The sequence below is a fragment of the Taudactylus pleione genome, unplaced genomic scaffold, assembly GCF_031769625.1.
Source record: "Taudactylus pleione unplaced genomic scaffold, aTauple2 ptg001956l, whole genome shotgun sequence".
NCBI lineage: Eukaryota > Metazoa > Chordata > Amphibia > Anura > Myobatrachidae > Taudactylus > Taudactylus pleione.
In genome coordinates, this window is record NW_028286352.1 from 5675001 (window position 1) to 5687611 (window position 12611).

Here is a 12611-nt window from a genome sequence, read left to right on the forward strand (position 1 = left end):
AGTGAAATGATCTTATGTTCAACAGCATTATCGAGAATAAGTTGTAACTCATTGCGAAATTTCGTGGTGGGATCACTACTCAGTTGTTCATAGACTTCCACATCAGCCACCTGTCGTGCAATTTCAAGATGATAATCACTAATGTCCTGTACCACAATCGCTCCACCTTTATCTGCCGGACGGATTATAATGTCCTCATATGAGGACAGATTTTTCAAGGCCAATGATTCAGCCCTAGATAGATTTTTATGAACCATTCCCGGAGCTGCCACAAAACGATCCACTGATTCATCGAGGAGTCTATTGAAAGTTTTCAAACATGGATTGGTAGAAACTGGATCGTAATTAGATCTGGAGCATTTTTTAAGGAACTGATCAGAGATGGAAGAGTCAGGCACCATGACTTTATTTTGAAAGTGTTCTTTAAGGCGCATATTCCTAGCTAATCTGTGATGATCTATTTTCCACAAAAACTCATCGTGGAAGTTCGTCGGCATGAAGGACAGTCCCTTATTCAGGACCCTCAACTCCGTCTCATCAAATACTCTTTTACTCAAGTTAAAGATTACTGTTTCTTGTGAGATGGATTTTTTCTGCTGCCTCTGCCTTTGCCCGCCCCTACGGGTGGCAGATCTTCTAGGACACTGATGGTTTCCAGAGGAGCTTGCCCTAAAGGGATACGCCTGCCCACAGATGTATCATCGGATTCAGAAATGACAAAGTCACTATCACTTGTGTCAGTGGGTACAGGTTTTCTATTACGGCCTTGGAATATCATTTGCCAGGTTTTCCGTTTGTACAGGGCGGGCTGACTGCGGCCCTCATTGGAACTGCCGGATATCCAACGGTACACACGGTTTACTTCGTAATCTAGATCCACAGTATATTTCTTATTTTTTTTAAATGTAATCAATTCAGCCTTATACTGATCTCACTGCTGATCAAGCTTATCCAACCATGACCGATTGGCCACATCCTCCAGCACCCTCTTGTGCTCGAGCTCAAATGATGCGATCTTAGATCTAGTTTGTTGTAACTCACGTCCAGCTTCATCAATAACCAAGACCATCAAGTCAAGGGCACATTTATTTAGAATGCCCACCCATTTGCGCACAAACTCCGGATTGTGGCAACCAATTGTTTGCACATTTCTAACCCTAAAGCCACGTGGGATCTTTCTTTCCCTCACATAGTCAGACAAAGAAATCCCATGCAGCAGAAAATCCATCTCACGTCTCTTTAGCTTATACAGTTGATGGTGCAGATCATCCAAGCTATGTCTAGGATCAGTAATGGTTAATACATCTTTAAATAGAATCCCCTCAATTTCTGCAGCTGAATAGCTAAAAATCTCTCCTGTTGGTACATTCACAAAGAAAATACCAATACAGATACAAAAACAAAATTTAGTATATAACGTAATTCTATTGCACTCTCTTGGTAGTATTCTATTATATGTTATAGTATAAGAGAAATGTTTTCATACTGTTTGATGCATTTTTGATTCTGATAACATGTTTTTGTATCTGTATTGGTATTTTCTTTGTGTTTTTCTCTGTGTGTTATCGACTGATGCTTTCCCCCTACTGGCGCTGGTGGAGTGGCACTTCCGCATGCATGGGGGCGCTTCTGGTGTGAACCGCAAGCTGGGCGGTTGCTTAGCAGCGTCCTGTGCTGTAGTTCCCGGTAGTGCATCATGAGCGGATGTGTGGATGGCTCGCGGCACGTGTAGGGGGATGCTGGCAGTCTTGGTGGGTACTTATAGTGGGTAAGTGTTCTGTGTCATTGTTTGTAAGTGTGTCCTGACGACAGGGCTGATGCCCTGAAACGTAGACCAATAAAGACACTGCTATGTGACATTTTGATAGAGCCCACTGAGTGCTGTGTTCTTTTGGACTGCTTGGATTAATAATCTACACTAGCACCTGGGCCCAGTTGCGCAGTGAAGAGCGCTGAGTGCCGGCAGTTTTGGGACTATATTTATATAGACTCATGGGGAGGGGGGCTAAAATTGGGTCAGATAAGCTGTTTTATCATTATTTTATCTATTTAATTTGGTACAGGGCCAGTCAGTCACCTGTTGTGTGCCCTTTCACAGTTGTGATTTGATATATTACACAAGGAGCTGTCCTTGTTTTCCTTTTTTGTTACAGAACTAAATTGGGTTGCTTGCGGGAACTTTTAACAAGGATTACTGATGCTATAGCACCCAAGACGCAATGTTTTGGAAGCTAATTGACTTGCATTCTGGAAACTGATCTAGCACCAGGTGTTATCATACATATATAATATATATATATATATATATATATATATATATATATATATATATATATATAGGATGAATGCAGCGCCAGTAAAAGTAAAATGTATGAAGTAAAAAGTGAATGTATAAAAGGCACCCCCGGTGTCCGCTCAACCCAATAAAACACAAAGAAGTAGTTAACAGCTTTGCATAGTGCTTAGTTGTGCCAATATACATTAAGGTGCTTAAGCTAAGTCTATATACAGTGCATGTACTGTACAGTATTTAAACAGGTGACAAATCAAAATTGAGATCTATCAAGGGCTATATAGTAATAACCAGATACTATAAAAACTGAGAATTTATTATTAACCACTTAACTGACAATTTTTTAAATCTAAAAATCCCTCCAAAATTGTTGGGTTTTTTTGAGTGAATTAGGTAAGGAACATCTATTTTAACTTAACCAAAATGATTTCATTAAAAAAAAAATCTTTTTTTTAAGATTTGTAATAAAAATCAGTTTTTTGAAAATCGAAAACCACCATCAAAACAACGCGACCATGGGAGCCTGCGAAGGGACAAGGGACCGCCGAAGGGAGGAGAGGAGGACCTGCTCAAGCTGACAGCAGGTAAGTATAACCCCCTGTATGCCACCTCACAGTGGCTTATGTTAACACCATCAAATTCCGAAAATACATAATTTCTGGAATTTGATGAATACCACAATTTCCATATCCCCATACTAATATATGGGGAGTGTGGAAATTAACGCAGGAGGACTTAACGGTAACGGCTGTCTGTTCACCCCGCTGCCGCATGCTGCTGCCAAGTAGCGTCTCCCGTCTGTTCCCGGTGGTGACACTTGTAAGTTGCAAGTGTTCCTTCAATTAACTGTTTATTTACTTTCAATTTGAGACCGGTTTCAGGCACCAGGTACACTAGGGGGGGTGAAGGGGGAGGTTAATGTACTATTTCCCAGCGGCTGCTAATCTTTGCAGCGCTGGGTGGGGGGTCCTGCTTTGCTGACCGATCACGGCAGTACAGCATACACAGGGGAAGAGGGTGCAGGCAAACAGAGAGACCGGAAGATTCTCTACCTGCAGCCGCCCTCATGTTTATCTGACTGGTTGAAATTTTACGACAAGAGCAGATAAATAACTGCCTAGTGTGGTCAGAAAATCACCACCATGCCAGGCAAGTGGTTAACAAGGAAAAAAATATATACATAAAATGATGGAGATAAATACATGTAATACACGTTACGCTCAGTAAAAAAACACAGTAGAAGACACAATTAGAAATGAGGTAGATAAGTCAGCATAAATAATGATGATAAATCTTTTGAAAAATAAATTCGTGCTTACTGTGGGGCCTATTCATCAACACTAAAATAATGGTTTTAAGGACATTTTCCTTAATTACCATTATTTTAGTATTTATTAACACACTTAACACAGGAGATGTCACTGATATCTCCTAGTTAAGTTCGCCTGCGTTAATTTCCACACTCCCCATATATTAGTATGGGGATATGGAAATTGTGGTATTCATCAAATTCCAGAAATTATGTATTTTCGGAATTTGATGGTGTTAACATAAGCCATGGGAAAATAATCCGAGACAGAAAATATTTTTCCCATAAAGAGTGTTGTGACATTTTTATTACATTTAAATATATTCTCTCTCTCTTGATATACAACTTATGAAGTAATTTCAACCATATCCAATAGATGGTAGTGTATTAATGAAGATAGGGGACATTTATTATGATGGATGGATGTACTTAATCTATAATCAAATAATAATTTCAAATTTATGCACTAAAGAGATAATTAATCAATTCCACTTGGTTACTAATTAATGCCTATTGAACCAATATTATTAATTTATTTAAAAACTCAACAGAATGTATAATATGACATAGCTATATATGCACTGTCAATAATTTATTATTAAGAACGACACTCAGAATACAATTTTGTTTCAACAAATTATTTTTATTAATTTATATTTCACTAAAAAGGTAAAAGTGAATTTTAAGCATTAATACAATTAAAGTGAAATTTTATTAATTCTCTCTATTTCTTCATGTGCGCCAACAAAAAGACAATACTTCTTTCTTTTTCCTTATACGCTTACTCTCTTATTGTCCTTGGCAGCACCCCCGCAGATAAATTATTCATGTGATATACATTAATTATTTGGGGTCATTACAATAATTTTTTTCTCAAACCAAAACCTAGTGCAAAGGTGTATCCCCAAACCCCTGTCCCTAACTTAATGATCCTGGAGACAGTCAGAGGATGCAGACAGTCAGGGAAAAGTATCTATTTCCTGAAAAGCTGTCATCACAAAAATGACAGCTTTTCGGAATAGATAGTTATAGGGAGGAGGAATGATGCATTCCACCGGTAATTAGGTAGAACTCCATGTGAGTTCTAAACCTAATTATCTCCATCAAATTTTTTAGTTATGATGAATAGGCCCCTGTATCTCATTTTAAGAAGATGTCCCTGGTAAGAGAGATCGAACCTTTACCCCTCTATTATCAGGGACCTTTACTTAAAATGAGATGAGCATGAACTTGTTTTGCAAAAGATTTTTGTGATGTGCGGTCAGGTGAGACAGAGCCTTTCCTGTCATACTTAGGGATACTCCATAGTTTGTGCTATAAAATGTTAAGAAAAATTTTAAGAAAATATTATAAATATCATCTTTGTACTCAAGAGTTTTGACTGGAAAAATTATTAAAATAATACAAAGTGTAAGGAGGGTGAGGCACTGCCTCCCCTGTCTACCTTTTCTGCACATCCATGATCAAAACACACCAAATTTCCAGCACTGTATACTGCTGCACCTTTGTATAATGCTCAAATGAACCTTCGGGTTCATATATGTATCTGGAAATCTGTGTCTGATACTAGCCAGTGCCTCCCCAGCCATTTACCTCACTGCACATCACTAAATTTGTCCTGTATATTTTTTTCCTTGTTAATATAAAAACCTAAATTAATATACTCTGATTATTAGACCTGTGTTAATACAATATAGTCCTTGATATCAGTTATTTCTCGTCACCTGTTTAAATATAAGCACTTTATATGCACTTTGCTTAAGCACTTTAAAGTGTATTGGCACTATTAGGTGCTCTTATCTTATTCCATGTTATTTTATTTCTATTGTCCTACTGTATTTGTCTCATTTACCCAAAACATCTTGTGCTCCCTCATTATTTAATATATTTCATTTAGAAAGATAAAAAGAGAACACTGAATGTAAGGGATAAGTAAAACATAGAATAGAGATTGATCCAGAGAAAGGGAAGGAAGAAACTGGGTGATGAAAAAGCAGGAAAATTAAAGGAGAACGGAGGTGGGAGAACAAAATATTAGGAGAAGTGAATTGAGGAGAACATTACTGTAAATCAAAATTTTAAATAAATAATAATCTTACCAAACTCATTCATGTCAGGTCTGGAATGCTGCAAAATAAATATATATAAAACATATTTGCATTTAGAATATTTATTGGTAACACTACTAGGTTTGTTTATTTTATTTTCAGAATCAGTATCTGTGAGTAGCACGGTGACTGATAGCATATTCCCTATGTGAGGACTGATATCCAATAAATTACGGTGTTTACCCTGCTGCTAATTGTCTGCTTAGACCTATTCAATAATATCCTGTATCCCCCACACATTAAGCACAGAGGGTGCACTTTACCTCACAGCCTCAGGAGCTGCAAGGAAAATCTGCATTAACATGCACCCTCTTGGGTTTAACATTTGGGAAAACCCATAGAGTTTACCACACTGGGAAAATAGCAAATTATTAAATAGTTATGGACGTGGAACCTGGAGCTTTTTCCTGTGAGGTAAACCCCATGCCTAATTGGATATAACCCTTATGCTGGGCATATACTATGCAATTATCTGTCAGATATATGTCCAATCTTACTGGTTGGATTGAAAAACTGGTAATGTATGGGAGCAAATAACAATAGAAATTGACTCCCTAACACTAGAAAACGGACCAGATTTTCCTTCCCACCAGACAGATTGGACAGATATCTGACAGATAATTGTAGAGTGTACAGTATGCCCAGCATTAGAGGTATTCTGGAGGGAATGAGATGAACATAGGTTTTCAATATGATCTTATATAGAACAGGAGTGTAGGATGTACTGGATTATTATGGAGTTCATATAAAATGTAGAACTTTAAAAGATAAATAAAGTAAGTTTGTGTTATAAGCACAGTCTATTATATGCTCAGCAGGACCGCATTCAGCCAGTGGAGTCCTGCTACATGCATCCAATGTAAATTACTTGTACTTTTCATACATTTGTGGTGCTGGCTATCTTGTCTCTTCAATACAGTTGAGACTTTAATGTCTCCTAAAGGAAGAGTCTGTTGTATATGCAGTTATTTGCAAAAGTATTCAACCCCCTAAAAAAAAGTTAACAAATGTGTCTGTATTACAAGTAAAGCACAGATTGTACCAGACAGCATTATTATTGTGAACCAGTCAGCTCTTAAAGTACATTTTCAAACTCATTATTTGTCTTTAGGTTTTTTTTATTGGTCTTAAAAAAAAACTGAAAAATGCTGCTTGCACTAGTATTCAACCCCTACAGACCTTGGGTATATTTACTAAACTGCAAGTTTTTAAAAGTGGAGATGTTGCCCATAGCAACCAATGAGATTCTGGCTATTATCTTTTTGAAGGTGCAAGATAAATGTTAATTAGAATCTGATTGGTTGCTATGAATAACATCTCCACTTATAAAAACTCTCACTTTAATAAATGTACCCCAAGTACTTGGTAGAACCACCTTTTTACTACAATAACAGCTCCACGTCTGTTGGAGTAAGTGTCTACCATGTTTGCACACAGCTTGTGAGTGATTTTTGCCCATTTATCCTAGTAGATTTACTCTAGGTTATTCGGTTGATGCTTGTGAACTGCAATTTTCAAATAGTGCCACAGGTCACAATATTGACTAGAATAATCTGTCTCACTTTTAATATAGTCAAATCTGTTGACTCTTTAGGGGATTGAATACTTTACAAAGCTACTGTTTATTATATTTTTGTTTGACTTGATACAGTGCTTTGTCCAGGATCAGTGGTGTAACAAGGTGGGTGCACATGGGGCAACTTGCCCTGGGCGCCGCCAGCCTGAGCAATGTCTAGTGCTAGGATCAAGTGTTGATCAGAGAGCCAGAAGTCCTGCAGTCCGGTGAATTGTGTCCCCGGGGGGACACATCCCACTGGACTGTTCCCAGTGGCGGGTGACATTTGCTGCACCACGTGACTGGCAGCCATATAAATCTGGCAACGGCGACAACCGAATTATGTCTTGCGGACCGGCAGCCAATAGAAAGCGGCCGATGTGAACCAATTGTGGAGAGCAGTGTCATGGCTGGCTCCAACCATTTCTTCCGATATCAGATGCAACTGGGCAGAAAAAATCAGTTCATCGGTGGCTGGTGGATGATGATGATGATATTACAGGAAAGGCTCCGCTAGCCATGGATGAAGCCAGAAGATGCCGGGCTCAAGACAGAAGAGCTCTGGTGGAGCTACTGCTGGCCAGGACAGGCCAGTAGTAGAAGATGGACCAGACAGGTAGGCTACAATGGATCCCTCCCTAGACCACCAGGTTGTTGGGCACTAACTAGGCCTATGGGGTCATTAGGCCTTTGGCACTGATAGGGGGGCACCGTTTATTCTCTAGTTACGCCCCCTGTCCGGGATGTATATATCTATTTCATCCTATTAACATTGCTAGTGTTAATAAGATGGAATAGATATAGACGTCCTAGACCAAGCACTATATCAAGTCAAACAAATACACTAATTTATCTAGTATTCATTTATGTTAAAATGTACCACAAATTTTAATAAAATATTACGAATAGCACTATTAATAACCATAGTATTTGGGATCATATTTTACACAGGGTTACTGTCATCCTTTCCTTTTTGGGCTTTACTGTGCTAGCACTCCATCTGCCAATTATTGGGGAAATTCAATTACCCACATTAAATTACTGAAGGTAATAAAGGGGCGGTAGCGTCTGGCTTTAACACCCAGTGCTATTCAATTAGCCTCCCGCATTCACCTGTTAGCCTTGTTAATGCACGATAAACACATGCATTAACAGGGGTTATTGGGAGTAATTGGGTGTAACACACAGTATCCATGATAAGTTTGCAGACCTCTGCGTTAACTGACAGTTATCACCCAATAACTGTTCAAGTAATGGGAATTTCTTTTCATGTTTCTAGAGACCAGAAAATAAATCACTGATAAACGGGGCTAATTGAATATGGGCCGGAAATAAATTAGCTCCCATTCAGTTAATGAGGCTAATTGAATCCCACCCTTAGAGGGGTATTCAATATGGATGCGATAACATTGTTTTTACGTTAATATCAGAGCTATGACGTCATTATCGCAGGTTTTAGTTTTACGCTGTATTCAATATCAAAGACTTATCGCAGTTTTGAAAAGTCTTTGATAAAAAAGGGGGATAACTTTTCACCATTGAATAGGTGTCGAAAAAAAGTGCAGAATTGGGGATTAGGGGTGCAGGCTTAAAAAAAATAGCCTGCACCCCTGGGAATGACATTTAAAAAAGAACTGTCAAAAAAAGTTTAAAAAAAAAGTGACACCCCAAAAAATGTATTTCAAAATTGGGGTGAAAAAAAATAAATTGCAAAAATTGTATAACAATAGGGAAATAGGTTCAGGGCTATTCTGCAAGTATGCGGCAGGTGTTTTCTAGAATAGAATTATAGCGGCAGGTGCACAAATGCAGAATTTAAAAAAAATTACTTTAGGGTCATAAAAATATGCTAGTACCCTTTTTCATGTACCCCAAATTTGATGGGACCACTTAAAAAAACAAAAAAATAACCTAAGTGCTCTTCTGCAACACTTCTTCAATGTCGGGAAAAAAACACCTGCTGCGGCTATTTAAATCCCGACTTTCATTTAAAGGCTAAAACGGGGGTACCCATAGTGATCCCCCATGTTTTTACAACTTTAGGGGGGTCTTACAATTTTTTTAAGGAAAAATTTGTAACTTTATGCAAATCCTACTTCGGAGGTTCCCGTTTTCGTTAATTTTATATTGAATACGGGGATAAGCGGGCGCGCGCCCGATACTTTAACGCAGGTAAAAACTCCGATATGAAACGTTAACTTCGACAGTGAAGTTAACGTTTCATATTGAATACCCCTCTGTCTGTTTGTATTAACCTTTCATTTACATTTAACAATAATATAGGACTTCACTTCTACAGTGCAAACCTCCATGGTTTTCAATAAATGTCATTATATTTATTTGTGGAGGGCTATTTTTAAATACAATTTATTTGAAAGAATAATTATATAATAATTATATATTTAAGTACAAGGTAAAAAAATAACCTCGGTGTCTCACCTGTAAAGGCCTACATGTAATGGAACCAATCAGGCAGGCCAGGAAAAAGAGGACACTTTTTCTATCCATCTTGCTCTGCAGTTTCAGTTCTCTCTATCATTCTAAACTTACATGCGTACCTTATATTCAGGAGCACACTATATTCTTAACCAATCAGCTACCAGAACAACATATTCTATAGAAAATAGACTTATCCTAAGGGTGATTTGATAATGGTACAGTAGAAAAAGACAATGGTTCTCAGTTAAAACTTTCAGGTTTTAAATCTTGTCTAATTAGTAATTGAATCCTCTAAGAAATGCAGCAATTATACTTTCATATGCGTACCTCACCAAGGAATTCAAAAGGACATATAGACAATAAACAAATTGTTGCATAGAGATACTTAGTGCACCATGTTACACAGTAACTTTCTGTGAAAATAAAATTAATGGTTTCAGGAGTATTTTGGGCAATTCCATTGCTAAAAAGTCCAGCAATACATAGAAAAAACATAGGCATAAAGTAAATTTGTATTAACAAAGATTAGGATATTGATATTTTAAACTTCTTGCTGGTGTCAAAGAATATGACAGGTACAAATAGAAATTTTAGAATTGATGTTGAGCTGCAACTTGTGGGTGTTAAATTGTGCAGATAGATTTAGTTCTGAGTGCGGCACATTGTCACTAATCTCTAAATCACATTGTCAGTAATAAGCTGTCTTGTATTTTTGTGCTCCATTAAAAATAAAGCAGCAATTTATCTGTATGCAAAAAAGATAATACACATCTCCTCTAGCAGTGTTACATTGTCCATGGGCAAATTTACCATCTAAAGATATAGTAGACTTGCTCTGAATTGTAAGTTAGTATTAAATTGCTGTTTTCTACATTCTTCCAAATGTCTTATTTACAAATGAAAAGTGTTATTGTGAGACAAATGAGCCATTAAGCAACACACAGCACATTCCCCACGGTATCCGTCCCATGTCATACTTTACTTAAATTGCAATACAGAGAGTACTTTTAGTGCAGTATGTTTGATGCAGCTCTTAAATCAGACAATGATGCTGATCCTGGTGTGTGCTGTAGGTGTTGCGCACTGTGTGGCTCAGTGCAGTGTGAGTTGTAATTAGTGATAAAAAAGTTGTTTTTCTTGTAAAACTGATATTGTTCATTCATATGGATCACAATGAGCAGGAGCAGCAACCAAATACTACCACTGCATCTGCTTCCACCAGTCATGATGATACTAGTCCTTCAACGTCATCTACTAACTTTGATGCTCAAGGGCAAAGAGGGTTTCAATCAGGGCATCTGAAATCAAAACAATATTTTTCATTGTTAAAGAAAAAAAACTCTAATAAAGGAAAGTTTCCTGCAGAAAAGCATACAAATGCCAACATGTCTGTCAGAGTTCAGCCAGGGATCGGCCATCCCTTACCATCCTGCTGGCTTCCTCTGACTTCCCGGGCAGTCGGGCGGCTGGTGTGGTGATGTGGGAGGTGCTGAGCATTCTCCCTGATGCTGGTGTGTTGGGCGGCCTGGTGTGCAGGGATCGGAGTCTCCATCATGGGCGCTGCCATGACACTTCCCCTTGTGACTTGCCTTCCTTCCCTGACAGTCTGGCCATTCAGCTGATGCTGTGGACCAATCAGCAGGCTTCCAGGGGTATACATCTGGCTCCTGTGTATCATGTAATTGCCTGAACAACCATTGTCGCTGCTAGTGTTACTAGTGGTCTCTTGTTCCAGGTTCCCTTGCTTCCAGTGAGCTAATCCCAGCGTGTCAGTATTCCACAAACAACAGTGCTTTACCACCGCAGCCTGTGTGTGTTATACCATCCATCTGACCAGTGCTTTACCACCGCAGCCTGTGTGTGTTATACCATCCATCTCAAGAGTGCTTTACCACCGCAGCCTGTGTGCAGCTATACGTATCCACCTCTCCAGTGTTTACCATCACAGCCTGAGTACAGTTGTATGTATCTGCCTCTCCAGTGCTTACCACCACAGTCCTTGTCCAATATCACCACCCACCCCATTACTGGATTATGTGGTCGCTACCTGTTTTACACGGTATTGCACTGTGGTGCATTTCCTTCCTACTGGCAACCCGGTATGGTGTGTGCGCAGTCATACTCCGCAGTGCACACTCCCTTGTACCTCAAGCACAATATCCTGAACCGAGGGTTCCACCCCAGTTCCTACGTGCCTCCTACTCGCACCTTGCCCTTGGGCCAAAGGTGTTTGTTTCTCTTTTCCCACGGGGCTTGGTCACCTAGTCAAAGTACTGCAACCTGCTCATGGGGTGCAGCTCAAGCCCATATCCCGCTTGGGGGGGTCACTGGCGAACACCACCCCATGGGTTAGATTCCGCACCTTTGACTAGGTCTCACCAATGACCAAGACCCATGGATGCAGAGATCGTACATCCAGGCCCCTTGCCTTCATTTTTTCCCGCAGCCACAGGATTCAGCTTTCAAAGACCCACCTCCCAGCGTGACAATGTCATAGTCCACATGCAGTGGCAAGGAAAGGCTCAGGCCTTGTCCTTTATTTCTGAGTGGTGGTACTGCAACTGCTATCAGTCAGGCATCTTCTAATGCTTCACATGACAATGCAAGACCGTCTCACTCTGAGTCTAGAAGAGGTGTATATATAAAAAAAACCAGAATATCAGTGCTGAAAAAAACACACTAAAGCAATAGAACAAACTGTGTGTTCAGAAATGTCACAAATCTAAGTGTGTCTGTGAGTGCCATGTGTGAGCCTGACTTCTGATACTGTACTTGTAGAGAAACCTCCTTCCATAATTTATGCACCCTCTTCCAATGTGAGCATGAGCAGTAAAAGTAAAGATACTGACCAAGAAATTGAGGCTGCTACTGTGAAAGGGCAACAGGATGAAGAGAATATTTAGCTGA